This window comes from Scomber japonicus, chromosome 22, assembly GCF_027409825.1.
Source record: "Scomber japonicus isolate fScoJap1 chromosome 22, fScoJap1.pri, whole genome shotgun sequence".
NCBI classification, from domain to species: Eukaryota; Metazoa; Chordata; class Actinopteri; order Scombriformes; family Scombridae; genus Scomber; species Scomber japonicus.
In genome coordinates, this window is record NC_070599.1 from 515001 (window position 1) to 537988 (window position 22988).

The 22988-nt window shown below is 44.3% G+C and overlaps 19 non-coding genes and 1 pseudogene across 19 annotated transcripts; all 20 read right to left on the reverse strand.

Moving 5' to 3' along the window:
- Window positions 1-5396: 5396 nt before the first annotated feature.
- LOC128384471 (5S ribosomal RNA) lies at window positions 5397-5515 on the reverse strand. The gene has a single exon (XR_008324210.1). It is a non-coding gene; the product is annotated as a 5S ribosomal RNA (ribosomal RNA).
- An 880-nt stretch (window positions 5516-6395) lies between these two features.
- Window positions 6396-6514, reverse strand: LOC128384472 (5S ribosomal RNA). The gene has a single exon (XR_008324211.1). It is a non-coding gene; the product is annotated as a 5S ribosomal RNA (ribosomal RNA).
- Window positions 6515-7410: 896 nt separating this feature from the next.
- Window positions 7411-7529, reverse strand: LOC128384668 (5S ribosomal RNA). The gene has a single exon (XR_008324407.1). It is a non-coding gene; the product is annotated as a 5S ribosomal RNA (ribosomal RNA).
- Window positions 7530-7941: 412 nt separating this feature from the next.
- On the reverse strand, window positions 7942-8060 carry LOC128384799 (5S ribosomal RNA). Its single transcript, XR_008324537.1, has one exon. It is a non-coding gene; the product is annotated as a 5S ribosomal RNA (ribosomal RNA).
- A 414-nt stretch (window positions 8061-8474) lies between these two features.
- LOC128384473 (5S ribosomal RNA) lies at window positions 8475-8593 on the reverse strand. The gene has a single exon (XR_008324212.1). It is a non-coding gene; the product is annotated as a 5S ribosomal RNA (ribosomal RNA).
- Window positions 8594-9004: 411 nt separating this feature from the next.
- LOC128384641 (5S ribosomal RNA) lies at window positions 9005-9123 on the reverse strand. Its single transcript, XR_008324380.1, has one exon. It is a non-coding gene; the product is annotated as a 5S ribosomal RNA (ribosomal RNA).
- A 412-nt stretch (window positions 9124-9535) lies between these two features.
- On the reverse strand, window positions 9536-9654 carry LOC128384773 (5S ribosomal RNA). Its single transcript, XR_008324512.1, has one exon. It is a non-coding gene; the product is annotated as a 5S ribosomal RNA (ribosomal RNA).
- Window positions 9655-10068: 414 nt separating this feature from the next.
- LOC128384474 (5S ribosomal RNA) lies at window positions 10069-10187 on the reverse strand. The gene has a single exon (XR_008324213.1). It is a non-coding gene; the product is annotated as a 5S ribosomal RNA (ribosomal RNA).
- A 411-nt stretch (window positions 10188-10598) lies between these two features.
- Window positions 10599-10717, reverse strand: LOC128384800 (5S ribosomal RNA). Its single transcript, XR_008324538.1, has one exon. It is a non-coding gene; the product is annotated as a 5S ribosomal RNA (ribosomal RNA).
- Window positions 10718-11131: 414 nt separating this feature from the next.
- LOC128384475 (5S ribosomal RNA) lies at window positions 11132-11250 on the reverse strand. The gene has a single exon (XR_008324215.1). It is a non-coding gene; the product is annotated as a 5S ribosomal RNA (ribosomal RNA).
- A 411-nt stretch (window positions 11251-11661) lies between these two features.
- LOC128384643 (5S ribosomal RNA) lies at window positions 11662-11780 on the reverse strand. Its single transcript, XR_008324382.1, has one exon. It is a non-coding gene; the product is annotated as a 5S ribosomal RNA (ribosomal RNA).
- Window positions 11781-12192: 412 nt separating this feature from the next.
- Window positions 12193-12311, reverse strand: LOC128384774 (5S ribosomal RNA). Its single transcript, XR_008324513.1, has one exon. It is a non-coding gene; the product is annotated as a 5S ribosomal RNA (ribosomal RNA).
- Window positions 12312-12725: 414 nt separating this feature from the next.
- Window positions 12726-12844, reverse strand: LOC128384476 (5S ribosomal RNA). Its single transcript, XR_008324216.1, has one exon. It is a non-coding gene; the product is annotated as a 5S ribosomal RNA (ribosomal RNA).
- A 411-nt stretch (window positions 12845-13255) lies between these two features.
- Window positions 13256-13374, reverse strand: LOC128384644 (5S ribosomal RNA). The gene has a single exon (XR_008324383.1). It is a non-coding gene; the product is annotated as a 5S ribosomal RNA (ribosomal RNA).
- A 6675-nt stretch (window positions 13375-20049) lies between these two features.
- Window positions 20050-20168, reverse strand: LOC128384821 (5S ribosomal RNA). Its single transcript, XR_008324559.1, has one exon. It is a non-coding gene; the product is annotated as a 5S ribosomal RNA (ribosomal RNA).
- A 413-nt stretch (window positions 20169-20581) lies between these two features.
- Window positions 20582-20700, reverse strand: LOC128384823 (5S ribosomal RNA). Its single transcript, XR_008324561.1, has one exon. It is a non-coding gene; the product is annotated as a 5S ribosomal RNA (ribosomal RNA).
- Window positions 20701-21113: 413 nt separating this feature from the next.
- On the reverse strand, window positions 21114-21232 carry LOC128384825 (5S ribosomal RNA). Its single transcript, XR_008324562.1, has one exon. It is a non-coding gene; the product is annotated as a 5S ribosomal RNA (ribosomal RNA).
- A 414-nt stretch (window positions 21233-21646) lies between these two features.
- On the reverse strand, window positions 21647-21765 carry LOC128384717 (5S ribosomal RNA). Its single transcript, XR_008324455.1, has one exon. It is a non-coding gene; the product is annotated as a 5S ribosomal RNA (ribosomal RNA).
- Window positions 21766-22177: 412 nt separating this feature from the next.
- Window positions 22178-22296, reverse strand: LOC128384827 (5S ribosomal RNA). The gene has a single exon (XR_008324564.1). It is a non-coding gene; the product is annotated as a 5S ribosomal RNA (ribosomal RNA).
- Window positions 22297-22709: 413 nt separating this feature from the next.
- On the reverse strand, window positions 22710-22828 carry LOC128384830 (uncharacterized; annotated as a pseudogene).
- Window positions 22829-22988: the final 160 nt, after the last annotated feature.

A 22988-nucleotide genomic window follows, 5' to 3' on the forward strand; every position in this document is an offset into this window, starting at 1 on the left:
ATTATACAACAATTGATCTCCTCTTTTAACACATTTGTTTAGAAAAATAGGTAATTCTTTTATCATGCTCACAGAGCTAGCCCCATAGTGTATGTGTTCTAAGAACTCTCCCTGAGCTGACAGGACCTCCCTATAAAAATGTGGGAGTGCTGCCATCATGGATGTCTTCAGTTTCATCAGTAACACATAATCCCCTATATTTAATATCTTATTCAGAAAATACCTCATTAAATTTTTCCAGCCATAGTCAGTGTTGTCACAGAGATATTTCGTAACTAACTTGATTCTAAAAGCTTTTTTCCTACTTTCTATATCTAACAGTTTTAGACCCCCCTCATTATATTTGTTTATTAATGTTTTCCTAGCTATTTTACTAATTGTGCTTCCCCAAATGAATTTAGTGCTTATTTCATGTAATCTATTCAATACCCACAAGGGTAAGTCTAATACGTCTAACACGTAATTCAGTTTAGAATAAACCAGACTATTTAACACCACTACTTTCCCATTGAGTTTTAAATCTCTCATCCTCCACCATGTTAATATCACTTCTATGTTGTTTAGTATTTTTGTCCAGGTTTCATCTCTTGCCATCACATTATCAACTCCTATATATGTTCCTAGTATTTTCACATGTTTTGGTTGTATTTTCAGTTTCATGCTGGTTTGTGCAGGGCTGACCATGTTAATAAATAGTACTTCTGATTTAATGATATTTATCCGGGAGCCTGATGCTCTACCGAACATGTTCACTAGCTCGATTGCCCTATTCACACTCTCCATATCTTTTAACATCAAGGTTGTATCATCCGCAAATTGCTGGATGACACACACCCCCCCCCCCCAGGTAAATCAATCCCTTTAACATGATTGTCACATTTCAATAACACACTTAAAGGCTCCACTACAATAGAATATAACAGTGAAGACATGGGACACCCCTGTCTTACTGACCTATTTAGTTTGAATTCATCAGTTAAGACACCGTTCACTTTGACTCTCCCTGTCGCTGTACTATATAATAGTTTTAACCAATTTGTAAATTTTTCTCCAAATCCCATTTTCTGTAATACTTTAAACATGAAATCATGCTCCACCCTGTCAAAAGCTTTGTTAAAATCTAACGAAACCAAAATCCCTTCCCTCCCTGTTATTTTTAAATATTCTATTGTGTCTCTAATAGTATGGATTATGTCTGGTGCCCCCCTCCCTGGAATACTGTATGCCTGTGTCGGTGCTATAATACTATGCATGACTGTTTTAACTCTATTTGCAAACACCTTCATCAAAATCTTATAATCTACATTTAAAAGAGTAATAGGCCTATAGTTGGCCAGATCTGTTTTATCCCCCTTTTTAAAAATCAGGGTGATTACACCTTCTGCCATCGTCTTTCCTATTCTTTCAGTCTTTATCATTTCATTATATACTTTCAATAGAATCGGCTTAAGCACACTGGCAAAAACCTTATAAAAATTAGCCGTCAGCCCATCACTGCCCGGACTCTTATTAGTTGTTAAATTTTTTATAGCTTCCTCTATTTCCTCTACTCTGAGTTCCTGATCACATAACTCTCTATCTCCTTCAGCTAACTCCACTTTTAATTTGTCTAATACCTCCGATGTTATTTTATCATCTGACCCTTCTGATGTAAACAGATTTACATAAAATTCATGCACATTTTCTATAATATTTGATAATTTTGACGTTACTTCCCCACCTTTAATTTTTAACTCATGTATATAGCATTGTTCTTGTTTTCTCCTTTCTAAGTTTAAAAAGAAGCTGGTACTTTTTTCTCCCTCCACTGCATATTGTGCTCTACTTCGTATTATAGCTCCTTCACATTTTTTCCTTCCCAATTCTTTTAGATCTTCATACAGAGCGCCCAGCCTGTCTTCATCACCAATGTCTTGCATATTTATTTTATCAATCTCAGCTATAATTTTCCTTTCCTTTTGTGATTCTTTCAATCTCAATTTCTTTGCAAAATTAATGCTTTTCTGTTTAATTTCCCCTTTTAGATTTTCCCACTCTTCTATGATATTGTTTATGAAAACAGGCTGTGCACTCTTCTTCATAATTAAATTATGTATGACATTCACATAAGATTCACATTCCAATAATTTCGCATTTAGATGCCACAAGCCCCCTCCCCTTCCTTTTCTCAAATCCCCCATTGTAACAGTTAAAAATGCATGATCACTTATACAATTTATCTCATAGTAAGCAGAGTGCACATTTATAAGTTGATCTTCTCTCACAAGACATAAATCAATTCTGCTTCTATTTATTTTCCCTTCAACTTGCTGTATTCTGGAATATGTCCTCATTACTGAATTTTCTATTCTCCACACATCACACCATCTCTCCTTTAACATCCAATCCCTTAATATAGCCCTGGAAGTGTCTGTTTTCAGCGGACCCATCACATTACTATCTAATGTATTTAGTTTTACATTAAAATCCCCCATGACGATGTCAGTAGATTGTCCATGATGTTGCATGTCCTTGAAGAAAACTGAACGTTCACCTTCCACATTCGGGGCATATATATTCAATAGTTCATAAGTCCGTTTATTTATTGTAAATTTGATTCTTATCCACCTCCCTTTTCTATCACAATTCACTAAAGTTGCATCTATATCACAGTTCTTTTTATTTATTAATATACTTACTCCTCTTGCTATGTTTGTCCCATAACAAGAGAAAATTTCTCCACTCCACAATTTCTTCATTATTATCTCTGTTGCTGCATCCCAATGAGTCTCTTGTAGGCAAATGATATCAGCTTTGCACAATCTAATCAGTTTATCAAATTTGGCAGTGCTTCTCAGTCCATTTGCATTTAAGGATGCTAGCTGTAGAGTCATTTATGAAGAAAGAAAAAAGATATTCCCTGTCATATATATGTCCTTCATCATTTTTTATGTCCTTTTTTATTTTTCCTCCCTCTAGTCCCTCTCTGAGGCAAAGCCTCTTCAGTTATGTTTTTTCCTCCCCCTTTAATTACATCCTCAGGTCTTACCCCTTTTGATGTGCTCAGCTTTCCCTCTGAGAGCGAGTTTCCCCCACCGTCGCTGCTGCGGAGGACACTCCTGCTGCGTCCCCTTCTGCTCCCGCTGTCCTCCGGCTCCGCACCTCCTCTCCTCTCCGTCACCTCACTCTTTTCCTTCAGCATCTGTGTTTCCTTGGTCGCGTTGACATTGTCGCTGCTGCTCTTCTTTACGCCAACAGCCTCCATCTCTTCCTCTGACTCTCTCCTCTCCTCCTCGTCCGTCTCCATCTCGCTTGATGCTTCTTCCTTCTCGCTTCCTTCCTCCTCCACGTCCTCCTCCACTTCCTCCTCCTCTTCCTCCACCATCTCTCTCTTCTCCGTTGCCACTGCCGTCATATCGGCGCACTCCCGTGCATAATGTCCTTGTTTTTTACAGCGATAACAACAAAACTCCGGGCACTCTCGTAAAATATGTCCCGGTTGTAAACATAACCTGCACACTTTTGCCTGCTGGTCATGCAACACACGAAAATATTCCGAACCCTCCAGGGTGTCAAATTTCGTGCTGTAGGGCAGGGATGAGACAGACTCTGGAAATTTCACCTTTAGGAAACGAGTCCCGTCAAAGATCTCCGTCCCTGCCCATTTCCTCCTGCGAATGTTAGATGCCGGCTCCACTCCCCACTGACTCAACTTGTCTCTTATTTCATCGTCCGTAATGTAGAGTGGCAAGTTTAAAAAAGACACCACTCTTATGTTTCTGATCAGCTCCGTAGCCACGATGCGTGAGTTTTTTATTTTGAAGCCGTCCAACAGTCTTTCCTTTCCTTTTGTGTTACTCATGGTGAGCTCCCAGCGCTTCCCATTTTTTGTTCTGCACCCCAACACTCTCCCGCATGTGAGCTCCACCGCTTTCAGGAGGTCAATCATTGTAACAATATCATCCCCCTCGATGTCAACATTAATCACAAGGTCTTTTGCAATATTGTTACTCCTGACCTCTTTCATTTTCCCCTCCTCTCTGTCCTCTCCCCTCCTCCGCGCTGCTCCTCCATCGAGTCCTCCATGCTGCAGAGTCTCCCCTGCTCTCCCCACTCTGCTGCTCATCAAATTCTCCTTCCCTGCTCGTCTCTCCACTCCTCCGTCGGCTCCACTCTCTCCGACCTCCAGCACTCCCTCTCTCCTCTCTCCACCTGCCACGGTTGGACGGGAGTCCCTCCGCGCTACCTCTCCATTATCCGCCATTACCACACTCTTTGTCTTTTCCATAGCTTGGGTCATAACCGAGTTATCCGTCCTTAATATTTTTTTTGGAGCCAGAAGACTGTCCCCCTGGCAGCATATGCTGCTGGGGGAGTCAGTAACTTCTTTTATCTCAGATGTTCTTCTTTTTCTTTTGTAATTCAACGACGCTGTGTCCTCTCCTCTCTCTCTCACCATGTGCTTCAAGCTGCTACCAGGAAGTGAACCGGAAGTGGGCGTGTTCAGGGTGGTATGGCCGTAAGCGATGAAACAGGCTGCAGAAAGCCCATTTAAAGCTACGCCAGGGCCCGTTATACCCGTCCGTGTCACTGAAGGAAGTAAACATTGAATTTTTCACACATTCTATTCACTGTAGACATAATACACGTCACATATAGGACACCATCAGCCACATATACCTAATCTTTACACTTTATACCACATCATTCCTACCTACAATGCATACAAATTCTAATTGATATCTCACATATTTACTGTACACTACCTATTTGCCCCTATTACAATTATTTCTAAAGCACAAAAATCCTCCATTCAGCCAAGTGTGCAAAGGAAAACACTTAATATGAAAACACATTCATAATATACTCTCTCTCTGTGTTTGTGTGTGTGTGTGTGTGTGTGTGTGTGTGTGTGTAGCTCGGGGATTGATTTGGGATATCACAAAAGTGCACACCTGGTTCTCTTATCAAATCTTTTTTATGTAAAGCCTGTTTTATAAGCGACAAAACAGGCTGCAGAAAGCCCATTTAAACATGCTGTGACACCACTGACAGTTCCTCACACCATCTGAGTGGCGGATAATGGTGTCTCAGCCATCAAATACGTGCTATCCTTTAACATTACTTTCATAGGAATTGTTTTTTTCTGTGGAGAAAAACACACAGCCGGAAGGACTGCAACCTTGTTTCTCAGGCTATTTGTGTACACGCGCTTATAAGATGATTGCAGGCTTTTTACAGGCTGTAACAGTGAGAACTGGAACCCTAAAAACTACTCGGAAAGTGAGGCGTCTCAGTGCCACCTCTCTGGCGTGCATACAGACACAGCTGGAATGATTGCAGCTTTTGTTCCACAAAGCCCTGTGTGCGGTGATGGAGCAACAGCGCCCTCCTTTGGTGACAGCTGAGAGAAAAAAAGCTTACAGCACCTGGTATTCCCAGGCGGTCTCCCATCCAAGTACTAACCAGGCCCGACCCTGCTTAGCTTCCGAGATCAGACGAGATCGGGCGTGTTCAGGGTGGTATGGCCGTAAGCGATGAAGCAGGCTGCAGAAAGCCCATTTAAAGCTACGCCAGGGCCCGTTATACCCGTCCGTGTCACTGAAGGAAGTAAACATTGAATTTTTCACACATTCTATTCACTGTAGACATAATACACGTCACATATAGGACACCATCAGCCACATATACCTAATCTTTACACTTTATACCACATCATTCCTACCTACAATGCATACAAATTCTAATTGATATCTCACATATTTACTGTACACTACCTATTTGCCCCTATTACAATTATTTCTAAAGCACAAAAATCCTCCATTCAGCCAAGTGCGCAAAGGAAAACACTTAATATGAAAACACATTCATAATATACTCTCTCTCTGTGTGTGTGTGTGTGTGTGTGTGTGTGTAGCTCGGGGATTGATTTGGGATATCACAAAAGTGCACACCTGGTTCTCTTATCAAATCTTTTTTATGTAAAGCCTGTTTTATAAGCGACAAAACAGGCTGCAGAAAGCCCATTTAAACATGCTGTGACACCACTGACAGTTCCTCACACCATCTGAGTGGCGGATAATGGTGTCTCAGCCATCAAATACGTGCTATCCTTTAACATTACTTTCATAGGAATTGTTTTTTTCTGTGGAGAAAAACACACAGCCGGAAGGACTGCAACCTTGTTTCTCAGGCTATTTGTGTACACGCGCTTATAAGATGATTGCAGGCTTTTTACAGGCTGTAACAGTGAGAACTGGAACCCTAAAAACTACTCGGAAAGTGAGGCGTCTCAGTGCCACCTCTCTGGCGTGCATACAGACACAGCTGGAATGATTGCAGCTTTTGTTCCTCAAAGCCCTGTGTGCGGTGATGGAGCAACAGCGCCCTCCTTTGGTGACAGCTGAGAGAAAAAAAGCTTACAGCACCTGGTATTCCCAGGCGGTCTCCCATCCAAGTACTAACCAGGCCCGACCCTGCTTAGCTTCCGAGATCAGACGAGATCGGGCGTGTTCAGGGTGGTATGGCCGTAAGCGATGAAGCAGGCTGCAGAAAGCCCATTTAAAGCTACGCCAGGGCCCGTTATACCCGTCCGTGTCACTGAAGGAAGTAAACATTGAATTTTTCACACATTCTATTCACTGTAGACATAATACACGTCACATATAGGACACCATCAGCCACATATACCTAATCTTTACACTTTATACCACATCATTCCTACCTACAATGCATACAAATTCTAATTGATATCTCACATATTTACTGTACACTACCTATTTGCCCCTATTACAATTATTTCTAAAGCACAAAAATCCTCCATTCAGCCAAGTGTGCAAAGGAAAACACTTAATATGAAAACACATTCATAATATACTCTCTCTCTGTGTGTGTGTGTGTGTGTGTGTGTGTGTGTGTGTGTGTGTGTGTGTGTAGCTCGGAGATTGATTTGGGATATCACAAAAGTGCACACCTGGTTCTCTTATCAAATCTTTTTTATGTAAAGCCTGTTTTATAAGCGACAAAACAGGCTGCAGAAAGCCCATTTAAACATGCTGTGACACCACTGACAGTTCCTCACACCATCTGAGTGGCGGATAATGGTGTCTCAGCCATCAAACACATGCTATCCTTTAACAGTACTTTGATAGGAATAGTTTTTTTTTTCTGCGGAGAAACACACAGCTGGAAGGACTGCAACCTTGTTTCTCAGGCCATTTGTGTACATGCGGGATGATTGCAGGCTTTTTACAGGCTGTAACAGTGAGAACTGGAACCCTAAAAACTACTTGGAAAGTGAGGCGTCTCAGTGCCACCTCTCTGGCGTGCATTCAGACACAGCTGGAATGATTGCAGCTTTTGTTCCTCAAAGCCCTGTGTGCGGTGATGGAGCAACAGCGCCCTCCTTTGGTGACAGCTGAGAGGAAAAAAATCTTACAGCACCTGGTATTCCCAGGCGGTCTCCCATCCAAGTACTAACCAGGCCCGACCCTGCTTAGCTTCCGAGATCAGACGAGATCGGGCGTGTTCAGGGTGGTATGGCCGTAAGCGACGAAACAGGCCGCAGAAAGCCCATTTAAACATGCTGTGACACCACTGACAGTTGCTCACACCAGCTGAGTGGCGGATAATGGTGTCTCAGACATCAAACACATGCTATCCTTTAACAGTACTTTGATAGGAATAGTTGTTTTTTTTCTGCGGAGAAACACACAGCTGGAAGGACTGCAACCTTGTTTCTCAGGCCATTTGTGTACATGCGGGATGATTGCAGGCTTTTTACAGGCTGTAACAGTGAGAACTGGAACCCTAAAAACTACTTGGAAAGTGAGGCGTCTCAGTGCCACCTCTCTGGCGTGCATTCAGACACAGCTGGAATGATTGCAGCTTTTGTTCCTCAAAGCCCTGTGTGCGGTGATGGAGCAACAGCGCCCTCCTTTGGTGACAGCTGAGAGGGAAAAAATCTTACAGCACCTGGTATTCCCAGGCGGTCTCCCATCCAAGTACTAACCAGGCCCGACCCTGCTTAGCTTCCGAGATCAGACGAGTTCGGGCTTGTTCAGGGTGGTATGGCCGTATGAAGGGGAAACAGGCCGCAGAAAGCCCATTTAAACATGCTGTGACACCACTGACAGTTGTTCACACCAGCTGAGTGGCGGATAATGGTGTCTCAGCCATCAAACACATGCTATCCTTTAACAGTACTTTGATAGGAATAGTTTTTTTTTTTCTGCGGAGAAACACACAGCTGGAAGGACTGCAACCTTGTTTCTCAGGCCATTTGTGTACATGCGGGATGATTGCAGGCTTTTTACAGGCTGTAACAGTGAGAACTGGAACCCTAAAAACTACTTGGAAAGTGAGGCATCTCAGTGCCACCTCTCTGGCGTGCATTCAGACACAGCTGGAATGATTGCAGCTTTTGTTCCTCAAAGCCCTGTGTGCGGTGATGGAGCAACAGCGCACTCCTTTGGTGACAGCTGAGAGGGAAAAAAAGCTTACAGCACCTGGTATTCCCAGGCGGTCTCCCATCCAAGTACTAACCAGGCCCGACCCTGCTTAGCTTCCGAGATCAGACGAGATCGGGCGTGTTCAGGGTGGTATGGCCGTAAGCGACGAAACAAGCCGCAGAAAGCCCATTTAAACATGCTGTGACACCACTGACAGTTGCTCACACCAGCTGAGTGGCGGATAATGGTGTCTCAGCCATCAAACACATGCTATCCTTTAACAGTACTTTGATAGGAATAGTTTTTTTTTTCTGCGGAGAAACACACAGCTGGAAGGACTGCAACCTTGTTTCTCAGGCCATTTGTGTACATGCGGGATGATTGCAGGCTTTTTACAGGCTGTAACAGTGAGAACTGGAACCCTAAAAACTACTTGGAAAGTGAGGCGTCTCAGTGCCACCTCTCTGGCGTGCATTCAGACACAGCTGGAATGATTGCAGCTTTTGTTCCTCAAAGCCCTGTGTGCGGTGATGGAGCAACAGACCCTCCTTTGGTGACAGCTGAGAGGGAAAAAAAGCTTACAGCACCTGGTATTCCCAGGCGGTCTACCATCCAAGTACTAACCAGGCCCGACCCTGCTTAGCTTCCGAGATCAGACGAGATCGGGCGTGTTCAGGGTGGTATGGCCGTAAGCGACGAAACAGGCCGCAGAAAGCCCATTTAAACATGCTGTGACACCACTGACAGTTGCTCACACCAGCTGAGTGGCGGATAATGGTGTCTCAGACATCAAACACATGCTATCCTTTAACAGTACTTTGATAGGAATAGTTGTTTTTTTTCTGCGGAGAAACACACAGCTGGAAGGACTGCAACCTTGTTTCTCAGGCCATTTGTGTACATGCGGGATGATTGCAGGCTTTTTACAGGCTGTAACAGTGAGAACTGGAACCCTAAAAACTACTTGGAAAGTGAGGCGTCTCAGTGCCACCTCTCTGGCGTGCATTCAGACACAGCTGGAATGATTGCAGCTTTTGTTCATCAAAGCCCTGTGTGCGGTGATGGAGCAACAGCGCCCTCCTTTGGTGACAGCTGAGAGGGAAAAAATCTTACAGCACCTGGTATTCCCAGGCGGTCTCCCATCCAAGTACTAACCAGGCCCAACCCTGCTTAGCTTCCGAGATCAGACGAGTTCGGGCTTGTTCAGGGTGGTATGGCCGTATGAGGGGGAAACAGGCCGCAGAAAGCCCATTTAAACATGCTGTGACACCATTGACAGTTGCTCACACCAGCTGAGTGGCGGATAATGGTGTCTCAGCCATCAAACACATGCTATCCTTTAACAGTACTTTGATAGGAATAGTTGTTTTTTTTCTGCGGAGAAACACACAGCTGGAAGGACTGCAACCTTGTTTCTCAGGCCATTTGTGTACATGCGGGATGATTGCAGGCTTTTTACAGGCTGTAACAGTGAGAACTGGAACCCTAAAAACTACTTGGAAAGTGAGGCATCTCAGTGCCACCTCTCTGGCGTGCATTCAGACACAGCTGGAATGATTGCAGCTTTTGTTCCTCAAAGCCCTGTGTGCGGTGATGGAGCAACAGCGCACTCCTTTGGTGACAGCTGAGAGGGAAAAAAAGCTTACAGCACCTGGTATTCCCAGGCGGTCTCCCATCCAAGTACTAACCAGGCCCGACCCTGCTTAGCTTCCGAGATCAGACGAGATCGGGCGTGTTCAGGGTGGTATGGCCGTAAGCGACGAAACAAGCCGCAGAAAGCCCATTTAAACATGCCGTGACACCACTGACAGTTGCTCACACCAGCTGAGTGGCGGATAATGGTGTCTCAGCCATCAAACACATGCTATCCTTTAACAGTACTTTGATAGGAATAGTTTTTTTTTTCTGCGGAGAAACACACAGCTGGAAGGACTGCAACCTTGTTTCTCAGGCCATTTGTGTACATGCGGGATGATTGCAGGCTTTTTACAGGCTGTAACAGTGAGAACTGGAACCCTAAAAACTACTTGGAAAGTGAGGCGTCTCAGTGCCACCTCTCTGGCGTGCATTCAGACACAGCTGGAATGATTGCAGCTTTTGTTCCTCAAAGCCCTGTGTGCGGTGATGGAGCAACAGCGCCCTCCTTTGGTGACAGCTGAGAGGGAAAAAATCTTACAGCACCTGGTATTCCCAGGCGGTCTCCCATCCAAGTACTAACCAGGCCCGACCCTGCTTAGCTTCCGAGATCAGACGAGTTCGGGCTTGTTCAGGGTGGTATGGCCGTATGAAGGGGAAACAGGCCGCAGAAAGCCCATTTAAACATGCTGTGACACCACTGACAGTTGTTCACACCAGCTGAGTGGCGGATAATGGTGTCTCAGCCATCAAACACATGCTATCCTTTAACAGTACTTTGATAGGAATAGTTTTTTTTTTTCTGCGGAGAAACACACAGCTGGAAGGACTGCAACCTTGTTTCTCAGGCCATTTGTGTACATGCGGGATGATTGCAGGCTTTTTACAGGCTGTAACAGTGAGAACTGGAACCCTAAAAACTACTTGGAAAGTGAGGCATCTCAGTGCCACCTCTCTGGCGTGCATTCAGACACAGCTGGAATGATTGCAGCTTTTGTTCCTCAAAGCCCTGTGTGCGGTGATGGAGCAACAGCGCACTCCTTTGGTGACAGCTGAGAGGGAAAAAAAGCTTACAGCACCTGGTATTCCCAGGCGGTCTCCCATCCAAGTACTAACCAGGCCCGACCCTGCTTAGCTTCCGAGATCAGACGAGATCGGGCGTGTTCAGGGTGGTATGGCCGTAAGCGACGAAACAAGCCGCAGAAAGCCCATTTAAACATGCTGTGACACCACTGACAGTTGCTCACACCAGCTGAGTGGCGGATAATGGTGTCTCAGCCATCAAACACATGCTATCCTTTAACAGTACTTTGATAGGAATAGTTTTTTTTTTCTGCGGAGAAACACACAGCTGGAAGGACTGCAACCTTGTTTCTCAGGCCATTTGTGTACATGCGGGATGATTGCAGGCTTTTTACAGGCTGTAACAGTGAGAACTGGAACCCTAAAAACTACTTGGAAAGTGAGGCGTCTCAGTGCCACCTCTCTGGCGTGCATTCAGACACAGCTGGAATGATTGCAGCTTTTGTTCCTCAAAGCCCTGTGTGCGGTGATGGAGCAACAGACCCTCCTTTGGTGACAGCTGAGAGGGAAAAAAAGCTTACAGCACCTGGTATTCCCAGGCGGTCTACCATCCAAGTACTAACCAGGCCCGACCCTGCTTAGCTTCCGAGATCAGACGAGATCGGGCGTGTTCAGGGTGGTATGGCCGTAAGCGACGAAACAGGCCGCAGAAAGCCCATTTAAACATGCTGTGACACCACTGACAGTTGCTCACACCAGCTGAGTGGCGGATAATGGTGTCTCAGACATCAAACACATGCTATCCTTTAACAGTACTTTGATAGGAATAGTTGTTTTTTTTCTGCGGAGAAACACACAGCTGGAAGGACTGCAACCTTGTTTCTCAGGCCATTTGTGTACATGCGGGATGATTGCAGGCTTTTTACAGGCTGTAACAGTGAGAACTGGAACCCTAAAAACTACTTGGAAAGTGAGGCGTCTCAGTGCCACCTCTCTGGCGTGCATTCAGACACAGCTGGAATGATTGCAGCTTTTGTTCATCAAAGCCCTGTGTGCGGTGATGGAGCAACAGCGCCCTCCTTTGGTGACAGCTGAGAGGGAAAAAATCTTACAGCACCTGGTATTCCCAGGCGGTCTCCCATCCAAGTACTAACCAGGCCCAACCCTGCTTAGCTTCCGAGATCAGACGAGTTCGGGCTTGTTCAGGGTGGTATGGCCGTATGAGGGGGAAACAGGCCGCAGAAAGCCCATTTAAACATGCTGTGACACCATTGACAGTTGCTCACACCAGCTGAGTGGCGGATAATGGTGTCTCAGCCATCAAACACATGCTATCCTTTAACAGTACTTTGATAGGAATAGTTGTTTTTTTTCTGCGGAGAAACACACAGCTGGAAGGACTGCAACCTTGTTTCTCAGGCCATTTGTGTACATGCGGGATGATTGCAGGCTTTTTACAGGCTGTAACAGTGAGAACTGGAACCCTAAAAACTACTTGGAAAGTGAGGCATCTCAGTGCCACCTCTCTGGCGTGCATTCAGACACAGCTGGAATGATTGCAGCTTTTGTTCCTCAAAGCCCTGTGTGCGGTGATGGAGCAACAGCGCACTCCTTTGGTGACAGCTGAGAGGGAAAAAAAGCTTACAGCACCTGGTATTCCCAGGCGGTCTCCCATCCAAGTACTAACCAGGCCCGACCCTGCTTAGCTTCCGAGATCAGACGAGATCGGGCGTGTTCAGGGTGGTATGGCCGTAAGCGACGAAACAAGCCGCAGAAAGCCCATTTAAACATGCCGTGACACCACTGACAGTTGCTCACACCAGCTGAGTGGCGGATAATGGTGTCTCAGCCATCAAACACATGCTATCCTTTAACAGTACTTTGATAGGAATAGTTTTTTTTTTCTGCGGAGAAACACACAGCTGGAAGGACTGCAACCTTGTTTCTCAGGCCATTTGTGTACATGCGGGATGATTGCAGGCTTTTTACAGGCTGTAACAGTGAGAACTGGAACCCTAAAAACTACTTGGAAAGTGAGGCGTCTCAGTGCCACCTCTCTGGCGTGCATTCAGACACAGCTGGAATGATTGCAGCTTTTGTTCCTCAAAGCCCTGTGTGCGGTGATGGAGCAACAGACCCTCCTTTGGTGACAGCTGAGAGGGAAAAAAAGCTTACAGCACCTGGTATTCCCAGGCGGTCTACCATCCAAGTACTAACCAGGCCCGACCCTGCTTAGCTTCCGAGATCAGACGAGATCGGGCGTGTTCAGGGTGGTATGGCCGTAAGCGACGAAACAGGCCGCAGAAAGCCCATTTAAACATGCTGTGACACCACTGACAGTTGCTCACACCAGTTGAGTGGCGGATAATGGTGTCTCAGCCATCAAACACATGCTATCCTTTAACAGTACTTTGATAGGAATAGTTGTTTTTTTTCTGCGGAGAAACACACAGCTGGAAGGACTGCAACCTTGTTTCTCAGGCCATTTGTGTACATGCGGGATGATTGCAGGCTTTTTACAGGCTGTAACAGTGAGAACTGGAACCCTAAAAACTACTTGGAAAGTGAGGCGTCTCAGTGCCACCTCTCTGGCGTTAATTCAGACACAGCTGGAATGATTGCAGCTTTTGTTCCTCAAAGCCCTGTGTGCGGTGATGGAGCAACAGCGCCCTCCTTTGGTGACAGCTGAGAGGGAAAAAAAGTTTACAGCACCTGGTATTCCCAGGCGGTCTCCCATCCAAGTACTAACCAGGCCCGACCCTGCTTAGCTTCCGAGATCAGACGAGATCGGGCGTGTTTTTTTTTTTTTGTCTTTTATTATGAAAATATATTTGTTTTTTTTAAAATATATTTTTGATTTACAATATTCTCACATCAAATGTTACAAAAATCCACCTTTACAGTCACACATTACATACAAAACAACCCAAAACAAACAAAACAAAATAAAAACCATTTAGTTCACAAACCCTGCTACCTTCCTCTATCAAATTTGCCCCAACATTACAGTATATCAACATTCGTCCTAGTAACTGGCCATAACAGCTCCCTTTTACAAGATCCACACTATTATGGCACTCTATACTATATAGTATAGGTCACACATCACACACAAACCCCAAACCAAACAAATAAATTAAAGATAAACTATTTACAAACCTTGCTACCTTCATCTATCCAAATTACCCCAGAAATTACAATATATTAACATTCATCCCAGTAACTGGCCATAACAGCTCCCTCTTGCAAGATCCACACTGTTATGGCACTCTATACTTATCAAATAAAGTCACTTATCACACACAAACCCCAAAACAAAACAAAAACCAAAACAAAACCAAAAAAAAATGAATAAATAAAAAGGAGAAAAAAATAAAAATAAATTATTTACAGACATCATTTCTTCTATCAAATTACCCAATATAACATTATTGCTTTTAGACATTTATTTGAAGTATTACCTTCTACCAGTGCCACTCAATTTCACCCTTATGTTTGTAAGTAAATAGACTACTGTGTTCAGTGAAGAGCTTAGTGAAGTTCACAGCGCTGTGCATCATCCTATATTTAATCTGAGTCTGTACTATGCTTTTGAAGATTGACCAGACAGAAATGAGCCTATTTTCATAATGTGCTATGTTACGTCTTGATTTAATAGCCCATCTAGCATGACTCAATAGGAACCTGCACAGCTCTGTGTTCTTCACCCTGCTCTTCTCCCAAATACCAAATAAAACAAAAATTTCCCATGAATCCCTATCATCCCAGATTAATCCTAGTTTTTTGATCAGACAACATTTCAACCTGCCAAAAAATTCACCCAGTTCATTACATCTTACATACATATGCACTAAATTTTCATCTTCTAACCCACACACATCACACTCTCTGTCGACCCCCCTGTCCAACTGGTGCAGGATCACATTAGTGTAAATTTTGTTATGTCTTAATTTGAAATCATGATCTGCTGCTTCAATGCTATTCCCTTTAATTTTCCATGTCTCCCAGATTTTATCCCCATCTAATGTAGGATACATCCTGCTCCAGTAGGACAACGAGGCCGGCCTCTGTGTCACCTTCATTACAACACGTTCATAGATTTGTTTGCACTTTATCACACTAAAATCTCTGATTTCTTCACCATGAAAAAATGTTAAATCAGGAAACCTACTACTCCTGTCTCTTCTCGTGTCTGATTTGATTTTTGATTTCCATGATTGTGGAATACTTTCTTGAATTACTTTGTAATAATTGTCCACAGTTGCATATTTTACATCATAATCTATTTCTTTTACACTATCATATACTGCCTGCGTGGGTAGAAACCCAGGTATTACTTCATACATTATATCTTTCAGTTGAACTATTTTTGCCTGTATCATCTTTGCATTATACAACAATTGATCTCCTCTTTTGACATATTTGTTCAGAAAAATAGGTAATTCTTTTATCATGCTCACAGAGCTAGCCCCATAGTGTATGTGTTCTAAGAACTCTCCCTGAGCTGACAGGACCTCCCTATAAAAATGTGGGAGTACTGCCATCATGGGTGTCTTCAGTTTCATCAGTAACACATAATCCCCTATATTTAATATCTTGTTCAGAAAATACCTCATTAAATTTTTCCAGCCATAGTTAGTGTTGTCACAGAGATATTTCTTAACTAACTTGATTCTAAAAGCTTTTTTCCTACTTTCTATATCTAACAGTTTTAGACCCCCCTCATTATATTTGTTTATTAATGTTTTCCTAGCTATTTTACTAATTGTGCTTCCCCAAATGAATTTAGTGCTTATTTCATGTAATCTATTCAATACCCACAAGGGTAAGTCTAATACGTCTAACACGTAATTCAGTTTAGAATAAACCAGACTATTTAACACCACTACTTTCCCATTAAGTTTTAAATCTCTCATCCTCCACCATGTTAATATCACTTCTATGTTGTTTAGTATTTTTGTCCAGGTTTCATCTCTTGCCATCACATTATCAACTCCTATATATGTTCCTAGTATTTTCACATGTTTTGGTTGTATTTTCAATGTCATGCTGGTTTGTGCAGGGCTGACCATGTTAATAAATAGTACTTCTGATTTAATGATATTTATCCGGGAGCCTGATGCTCTACCGAACATGTTCACTAGCTCGATTGCCCTATTCACACTCTCCATATCTTTTAACATCAAGGTTGTGTCATCCGCAAATTGCTGGATGACACACACCCCCCCTCCAGGTAAATCAATCCCTTTAACATGATTGTCACATTTCAATAACACACTTAAAGGTTCCACAACAATAGAATATAACAGTGAAGACATGGGACACCCCTGTCTTACTGACCTATTTAGTTTGAATTCATCAGTTAAGACACCATTAATTTTGACTCTCCCTGTCGCTGTACTATATAATAGTTTTAACCAATTTGTAAATTTTTCTCCAAATCCCATTTTCTGTAATACTTTAAACATGAAATCATGCTCCACCCTGTCAAAAGCTTTGTTAAAATCTAACGAAACCAAAATCCCTTCCCTCCCTGTTATTTTTAAATATTCTATTGTGTCTCTAATAGTATGGATTATGTCTGGTGCCCCCCTCCCTGGAATACTGTATGCCTGTGTCGGTGCTATAATACTATGCATGACTGTTTTAACTCTATTTGCAAACACCTTCATCAAAATCTTATAATCTACATTTAAAAGAGTAATAGGCCTATAGTTGGCCAGATCTGTTTTATCCCCCTTTTTAAAAATCAGGGTGATTACACCTTCTGCCATCGTCTTTCCTACTCTTTCAGTCCTTATCATTTCATTATATACCTTCAATAGAATCGGCTTAAGCACACTGGCAAAAACCTTATAAAAATTAGCTGTCAGCCCATCACTACCCGGACTCTTATTAGTTGTTAAATTTTTTATAGCTTCCTCTATTTCCTCTACTCTGAGTTCCTGATCACATAACTCTATCTCCTTCAGCTAACTCCACTTTTAATTTGTCTAATACCTCCGATGTTATTTTATCATCTGACCCTTCTGATGTAAACAGATTTACATAAAATTCATGCACATTTTCTATAATATTTGATAATTTTGACGTTACTTCCCCACCTTTAATTTTTAACTCATGTATATAGCATTGTTCTTGTTTTCTCCTTTCTAAGTTTAAAAAGAAGCTGGTACTTTTTTCTCCCTCCACTGCATATTGTGCTCTACTTCTTATTATAGCTCCTTCACATTTTTTCCTTCCCAATTCTTTTAGATCTTCATACAGAGCGCCCAGCCTGTCTTCATCACCAACGTCTTGCATATTTATTCTATCAATCTCATCTATAATTTTCCTTTCCTTTTGTAAGTCTTTAAACCTCAATTTTTTTGCAAAATTAATGCTTTTTTGTTTAATTTCCCTTTTTAGATTTTCCCACTCTTCTATGACATCGTTTTTGAAACCAGGCTGTACGCTCTTCTTCATAATTAAATTGTGTATCTGCTGCACATAAGATTCATTTTCTAATAAATTTGCATTTAGGTGCCATAAACCCCCTCCCCTTCCTTTCCTCAAATCCCCCATTGTCACAATCAAAAATGCATGATCGCTTAAACAGTTAATTTCATAATAAACAGAATGCATATTTACCAGTTGGTCCTCTTTTGCAAGACATAAATCGATTCTACTTCTATTTATTCTTCCTTGAACTTGCTGGACTCTTGAGTATGTTCTTAATACTGGATTTTTTTGCCTCCACACATCACACCACCTCTCCTTTAACATCCACTCCTTTAAAACAGTCCTTGAAGTGTCTGTTTTCAGCGGACCTATCACATTTCCGTCCAAATCATTTAATTTCACATTAAAGTCCCCCATGATGATGTCAGTTGCTTGTCCATGTTGTTGTATTTCTTTAAAGAAATTTGAACGTTCACTTTCCACGTTCGGGGCATATATATTCAAAAGTTCATAAGTCCGTTTGTGTATTTTAAATTTGATTTTTACCCACCTCCCTTCCCCATCACCATTCACCAAGGTGGCATTTATATCACAGTTTCTTTTATTTATTAATACACTGACTCCTCTTGCTCTGTTAGTCCCAAAACTAGAAAAAAAATTGTCCACTCCACAATTGTCCCATTTGTACCTCAGTTGCTGCATCCCAGTGAGTCTCTTGGAGGCAAATGACATCTGCTTTGCACAATCTAATGAGTTTATTAAATTTGGCAATGCTTCTAAGTCCATTCGCATTCAAGGATGCTAGTGTCAGTGTCATTTACAAGACAAGAAAGAATATATCCCCTATCATATGTATTGCTTTCATTTCTTTCTGTCCTTTTTATTTTTCCTCCCTCTAGTCCCTCTCTGAGGCAAAACCACACTTTCCACTTCATTCATGTCTTTTCCTCCCCCTTTAACCTCATCCTCTGGTCTTACCCCTTGTGATGTGTTCAGCTGTCTCTCTGATCGCGGGTCACCTCCGCCGTCGCTGCTACGGAGGATACTCCTGCTGCGTCCCCTTCTGTACCCGCTGTCCTCCGACTCCGCACCTCCTCTCCGCTCCGTCACCTCACTCCTTCCCTCCAACATCTGGGTCCCCCTGGTCACGTCGACACTGTCGCTACTGCTCTCCTTTTCCCCGACAGCCTCCATCTCCTCCTCAGACTCTCTCCTCTCCTCCTCGTCCGTCTCCATTTCGCTTGACGCCTCCTCTTTTTTGCTACCTTCCTCCTCCACGTCCTCCTCCTCCTCCACCATCTCTCCCCTCTCTGTGGCCACCGCTGTCATGTCCACACATTCACGTGCATAATGTCCTTGTTTTTTGCACCTGAAGCAGTAAAACTCCGGGCACTCACGCAGTATATGTCCCGGTTGCAGACACAACCGACACACTTTCATCTGCTGATCATGCAGGACTCGAAAATATTCAGCTCCCTCTAGAGTGTCAAACTTGGTGCTATAAGGCAGGGACGAAATCGCCTCAGGAAATTTTACCTTGAGGAATCTTGTCCCATCATAGATTTCCGTCCCTGCCCATTTCCGTCGGCGAATATCCGATGCCGGTTCCACTCCCCACTGACGTAATTTGTCCTTTATTTGATCGTCCGTTATGTACAGTGGTAGATTCAGAAAAGACACCACTCTTGTGTTTTTTATTAGTTCTGTTGCCACAATTCTTGAGTTTTTGATCTTAAATCCGTCCAGCAGTCTTTCTTTTCCTTTTATATTGCTCATGGTGAGCTCCCAACGCTTGCCATTCTTGGTCCTGCAGCCCAACACTCTTCCACATATGAGCTCCACTGCTTTTAAAAGATCAATCATCGTAATAATATCATCCCCCTCTATCTCCACATTAATTACAAGCTCTTTGACAATATTATCACTCCTGACCTCTTTAGTTTTCCCCTCCGCTCCGTCCTCCTTCCTCCACACTGCTCCTCCATAACGTCCTCCTTGCTGCAGAGTCTCCTCTGCTCTCTCCACTCTCTCCTTCCCCGCTCCTCTCTCCACTCCTCTGTCGGCCCCACTCTCTCCGACCTCCACCTCTCCTTCTCTCCTCTCTCCACCTGCTGCGGAAGGACGCGAGTCCCTCCGTGCTTTCTCTCCATTGTCCGCCATATCCACACTCTTTATCTTATCCATTGCTTGGGTCATAACCTGATTATCCGTCCTTATTTTTTTTTGAGTCCGAAGACTGTCCCCCTGGCAGCATATGCTGCTGGGGGAATCAGTAACTTCTTTATCCGTTGATGTTATTCTTTTCCTCTTGCTGCTTTCTGACTCTTTGTCCTGTCCTCTCTCTCTCACCATGTGCTTCAGCTGCAACCAGGAAGTGAACCGGAAGTGGGCGTGTTCTCAGTGCCACCTCTCTGGCGTGCATACAGACACAGCTGGAATGATTGCAGCTTTTGTTCCTCAAAGCCCTGTGTGCGGTGATGGAGCAACAGCGCCCTCCTTTGGTGACAGCTGAGAGAAAAAAAGCTTACAGCACCTGGTATTCCCAGGCGGTCTCCCATCCAAGTACTAACCAGGCACGACCCTGCTCAGCTTCCGAGATCAGACGAGATCGGGCTTGTTCAGGGTGGTATGGCCGTAAGCGACGAAACAGGCCGCAGAAAGCCCATTTAAACATGCTGTGACACCACTGACAGTTGCTCACACCAGCTGAGTGGCGGATAATGGTGTCTCAGCCATCAAACACATGCTATACTTTAACAGTACTTTGATAGGAATAGTTGTTTTTTTTCTGCGGAGAAACACACAGCTGGAAGGACTGCAACCTTGTTTCTCAGGCCATTTGTGTACGTGCGGGATGATTGCAGGCTTTTTACAGGCTGTAACAGTGAGAACTGGAACCCTAATAACTACTTGGAAAGTGAGGCGTCTCAGTGCCACCTCTCTGGCGTGCATTCAGACACAGCTGGAATGATTGCAGCTTTTGTTCCTCAAAGCCCTGTGTGCGGTGATGGAGCAACAGCGCCCTCCTTTGGTGACAGCTGAGAGGGAAAAAAAGCTTACAGCACCTGGTATTCCCAGGCGGTCTCCCATCCAAGCACTAACCAGACCCGACCCTGCTCAGCTTCCGAGATCAGACGAGATCGGGCTTGTTCAGGGTGGTATGGCCGTAAGCGACGAAACAGGCCGCAGAAAGCCCATTTAAACATGCTGTGACACCACTGACAGTTGCTCACACCAGCTGAGTGGCGGATAATGGTGTCTCAGCCATCAAACACATGCTATACTTTAACAGTACTTTGATAGGAATAGTTGTTTTTTTTCTGCGGAGAAACACACAGCTGGAAGGACTGCAACCTTGTTTCTCAGGCCATTTGTGTACGTGCGGGATGATTGCAGGCTTTTTACAGGCTGTAACAGTGAGAACTGGAACCCTAAAAACTACTTGGAAAGTGAGGCGTCTCAGTGCCACCTCTCTGGCGTGCATTCAGACACAGCTGGAATGATTGCAGCTTTTGTTCCTCAAAGCCCTGTGTGCGGTGATGGAGCAACAGCACCCTCCTTTGGTGACAGCTGAGAGGGAAAAAAAGCTTACAGCACCTGGTATTCCCAGGCGGTCTCCCATCCAAGCACTAACCAGACCCGACCCTGCTCAGCTTCCGAGATCAGACGAGATCGGGCTTGTTCAGGGTGGTATGGCCGTAAGCGACGAAACAGGCCGCAGAAAGCCCATTTAAACATGCTGTGACACCACTGACAGTTGCTCACACCAGCTGAGTGGCGGATAATGGTGTCTCAGCCATCAAACACATGCTATCCTTTAACAGTACTTTGATAGGAATAGTTGTTTTTTTTTATGCGGAGAAACACACAGCTGGAAGGACTGCAACCTTGTTTCTCAGGCCATTTGTGTACGTGCGGGATGATTGCAGGCTTTTTACAGGCTGTAACAGTGAGAACTGGAACCCTAAAAACTACTTGGAAAGTGAGGCGTCTCAGTGCCACCTCTCTGGCGTGCATTCAGACACAGCTGGAATGATTGCAGCTTTTGTTCCTCAAAGCCCTGTGTGCGGTGATGGAGCAACAGCGCCCTCCTTTGGTGACAGCTGAGAGGGATAAAAAGCTTACAGCACCTGGTATTCCCAGGCGGTCTCCCATCCAAGTACTAACCAGGCCCGACCCTGCTCAGCTTCCGAGATCAGACGAGATCGGGCGTGTTCAGGGTGGTATGGCCGTAAGCGACGAAACAGGCCGCAGAAAGCCCATTTAAACATGCTGTGACACCACTGACAGTTGCTCACACCAGCTGAGTGGCGGATAATGGTGTCTCAGCCATCAAACACATGCTATCCTTTAACAGTACTTTGATAGGAATAGTTGTTTTTTTCTGCGGAGAAACACACAGCTGTAAGGACTGCAACCTTGTTTCTCAGGCCATTTGTGTACGTGCGGGATGATTGCAGGCTTTTTACAGGCTGTAACAGTGAGAACTGGAACCCTAAAAACTACTTGGAAAGTGAGGCGTCTCAGTGCCACCTCTCTGGCGTGCATTCAGACACAGCTGGAATGATTGCAGCTTTTGTTCCTCAAAGCCCTGTGTGCGGTGATGGAACAACAGCGCCCTCCTTTGGTGACAGCTGAGAGGGAAAAAAAGCTTACAGCACCTGGTATTCCCAGGCTGTCTCCCATCCAAGTACTAACCAGGCACGACCCTGCTCAGCTTCCGAGATCAGACGAGATCGGGCGTGTTCAGGGTGGTATGGCCGTAAGCGACGAAACAGGCTGCAGAAAGCCCATTTAAACATGCTGTGACACCACTGACAGTTGCTCACACCAGCTGAGTGGCGGATAATGGTGTCTCAGCCATCAAACACATGCTATACTTTAACAGTACTTTGATAGGAATAGTTGTTTTTTTTCTGCGGAGAAACACACAGCTGGAAGGACTGCAACCTTGTTTCTCAGGCCATTTGTGTACGTGCGGGATGATTGCAGGCTTTTTACAGGCTGTAACAGTGAGAACTGGAACCCTAAAAACTACTTGGAAAGTGAGGCGTCTCAGTGCCACCTCTCTGGCGTGCATTCAGACACAGCTGGAATGATTGCAGCTTTTGTTCCTCAAAGCCCTGTGTGCGGTGATGGAGCAACAGCACCCTCCTTTGGTGACAGCTGAGAGGGAAAAAAAGCTTACAGCACCTGGTATTCCCAGGCGGTCTCCCATCCAAGCACTAACCAGGCCCGACCCTGCTCAGCTTCCGAGATCAGACGAGATGGGGCTTGTTCAGGGTGGTATGGCCGTAAGCGACGAAACAGGCCGCAGAAAGCCCATTTAAACATGCTGTGACACCACTGACAGTTGCTCACACCAGCTGAGTGGCGGATAATGGTGTCTCAGCCATCAAACACATGCTATCCTTTAACAGTACTTTGATAGGAATAGTTGTTTTTTTTTATGCGGAGAAA